This window comes from Arachis ipaensis, chromosome B10, assembly GCF_059453495.1.
Source record: "Arachis ipaensis isolate K30076 ecotype BB chromosome B10, ASM5945349v1, whole genome shotgun sequence".
Classification (NCBI taxonomy): Eukaryota; Viridiplantae; Streptophyta; class Magnoliopsida; order Fabales; family Fabaceae; genus Arachis; species Arachis ipaensis.
This window is the reverse complement of record NC_142435.1, coordinates 93,799,440-93,802,606: the sequence shown is the minus strand read 5'-3', so window position 1 is coordinate 93,802,606 and position 3,167 is coordinate 93,799,440. Positions and strand designations below refer to the sequence as shown.

The 3,167-nt window shown below is 35.2% G+C and overlaps 1 long non-coding RNA gene across 1 annotated transcript; it reads left to right on the top strand.

Annotated features, from left to right (window-relative positions):
- The first annotated feature begins 553 nt into the window (after nt 1-553).
- On the top strand, nt 554-1,923 carry LOC107621710 (uncharacterized). Its single transcript, XR_002355923.2, has 3 exons — nt 554-662; nt 1,020-1,144; nt 1,883-1,923. It is a non-coding gene; the product is annotated as an uncharacterized LOC107621710 (long non-coding RNA).
- The last annotated feature ends 1,244 nt before the right edge of the window (nt 1,924-3,167 follow it).

Sequence of the window (3,167 nt, the reverse complement as noted above, 5' to 3'; positions counted from 1 at the left end):
AAGAGAGGAGGCTGTTCCGCCGTGCACTGTCGTCGCTCCTGGGGTCGATTGAAGCCGCCGCCGCAGCTAGGGCTTGCTGTGCTCCTGTCCGTACTCCTAACCTCTATCTCTCTCTCTCTCCCTCTTCAACTTTCATTTCATTCTCATTTCAATTTTAATTTCGATGTCTCTGTAGGCAACAATATATTTTAGAAGTTGTATTGGACTGGAAGAGAGGGAAGGGGAGCGTTTGAACTTTCAATTTCATTAATTTTTGCTGAATTTCTGTGCCTGTGGGTGAATACTGGATTGTGAGGGATGGTTAGGATTGTGAATACAGAAGTTTGGACCTCTTCATATATGGTATCCCTTCTTTTTTTAATTCCCACAAGAGCTTAGGATTGGTTAAACAGAGCAAATTGAAACTTTGAATGTTCCCCTCATGCAGGGAACAATGCTGATCGATTCCTGAATTGGAGCACTAGGTTCCAAATTGTTCTAGGCGTGGCAAGGGGATTGCAGTACCTTCATGAGGATTCACATCTAAGAATTGTTCACCGAGACATCAAGGCAAGCAACATTCTTCTTGATCATAAGTTTCATCCCAAGATTGGAGACTTTGGCCTTGCCAGGTTCTTCCCTGAAGACCAAGCTTATCTTAGCACACAATTCGCTGGAACATTGTAAGTCCAATTATTAAATATTTTAATTACTATGTATGCTAGCTGCATATTCACCATGTTACTCGTTTTATATTTCAGTTTTCTAATTGTTTTTTTTGTCATAAATTGGATAGCCTATAATTTTGAGTATTATAATATCACAACACACACCTATACTACACACACAGTTATACACAAAATATTAAGAGTTCTCATCCACTATTGACCCTAATCAAGTCTCAAACCTGAGTACGCAACACATATCATAGGGGAGTGGTGTGAGCTTATGAATGAATCTGGTTTGCCATGTTACCAGGTTTAGTTATTAAGTAATTGAGCTGAGCTGTAAGTTTGACAAATGAAATGGTTTCCTGCCAGCGCCAAAAGGGCTGTTTTCGCCGGAGCCAGAACATTATCGAGGACCAAAGCTGAAAGTTGCCATCCTTGGAGCTGGGCTTTCTGGCATGTCAACTACACTGGAACTCTTGGATCAAGGACACGAGGTTCAGCTCCTTTAATCTTTAATATCACACTTCCTCCATTTCATATTTTATAAGTCATTTTGATACTTTGATTTATGAATATATGTGAAAAGTCAAAGCGACTTATCAGTATGGAACGAAGAAAATGTTATTTTGAAATTGGATGTTATGGTGTACATGGTAAACTTGATTTTTGAAGCAAAGGGGAGTGATTTGGTCAGTTTCTTAACACAATTATGGTGTTAAATTTATTAGGATATTCTAGCTAATGCATTTTATCTAGTGTGTTTACTTCTAATTGCTCTCGATCAGGTGGATATATATGAGTCGAGGACTTTTATTGGTGGGAAAGTTGGTTCTGTTGTTGATAAGAAAGGAAACCAAATTGAAATGGGATTTCTTATAAATAGAAGTTGGTAAACGGACTTGATTGATCCCGTCTTTGAAATTCTCCAACCCCTCTGTTTATTTATGGTCTGAGAAGTTAAAAAATATTAAATAAACTAGGAAACTTTGCCTAAGCAAAATTGATCAATTTTTCATGCCCATTGTGTTTAGGGTTTAAAAGCCATGCTTTATAGATGAATCCTTTGTTTTGCTTTTTTATCATATTATCCTTCTCCTTAAATCTTAATGAAATTATTCTTTTATAAAAAAGATAAAAAAAATATCTATTGTATTTAACTTATAATATATTTTATTAATCCATCATATTTTTTCAAAAACTCTGCTGATCTGAGCTTATTTTCTAATGTGCAGTCCCAGAAGAATACACAGGTGTTGTAGAAGCTGATTTTCTGGTATTTCTTATTAGAAAAAATACCATTTTTTTTCATTTTCAAGTTTTCCCTTGTTGACTTTAGTAATATTAGTCTTGTAAATTTATTAGAAATTTTAAAATTTTAAATTTACAAACTGTAGATAAAGGTTGAAGACTTCTTTAGGTACTTTTTCTCAGATGATGCTGTAAACTTCCATGAGTCTTTCCATAAAAGATGTGGTGATAAAGGTAGCCTGCATGAAACAACTATGAAACCTCTGCATTTAAAAAATTATCTTTAATTTTGTATGCTTTGCTGGTTGTGAGTATGGTTTAAAGAGAAAAATTTAAGATGACTAATACCTGTCAATACACCTTAATGTTTTGTTGAGGATGATTTTTTCATTTTCCCCCCTCCCCTTTCAGACTTCAAGTGTAGTTTATGGCGTCCTCAAGAGAAATTTGGGTATGCTCGTGAACTATCTTTCAACATCCAATAAGACTTTATCTTGGTATGTTTCTGCCATCTTTATTTCTCTTTTCTATCTGAGGTTCAACTAAAATTTTGAATGAAGCCAAAGTGAATGCCTAATATGGGGGCTTATGTACAGAGAAATATATGAACATATTGATGAGTTACAAAATTCCATTTCATGGAAAAAATGATTGAGTAGTGCATGCTTTAAGTAGTTAAGTTTGAAGTTATTAATTCAAATTAAGTAAATATAAGATAGAAAAAATTGTTAAATCTAAGATCCTGAGCATATGTCCTTTGATGAAGCAATAATAAGATCTTTGATGCGTCCCTATGATTTTTAAAAACTTAGTAAACTGTTCCTATGGAGACCTGCCAGTGGACATAATTGTGTTTCCTTTTCAGGAGCAAAATTTGGTGGCTCACCCAGCACCACCAGCGTCTGCTGTCTTTGCCTGCTGTTTCACAAATTCCTTTTCTTCGATTTTGCCTGCTACTATTCTGTCCTGTGCTATCCGGTTCTGCCCTAATTTCCACCTTCTTCTAGGTTGTCTTTTTTTTTCCTGCCCTATTTTGTTGTTTTGCCGTTATCTCTTGAATGATTTAATTGCTGCTGCTGCTGCTGGGTCCCAAATCTGTTTGATTATATCAATTTAATTCTTGCTAAATGATGATTGTGCTGAATTTGTGGTTAAATGGTTGCATGGCAATTACAATTTTTTTGTTTGTAATTTTTACAGTTATTTTGGTTTAGTTGTTTGAGCTGGTAGCAGTGTTGTGCTAACTTTTAAGAATCATTTAATACGTGG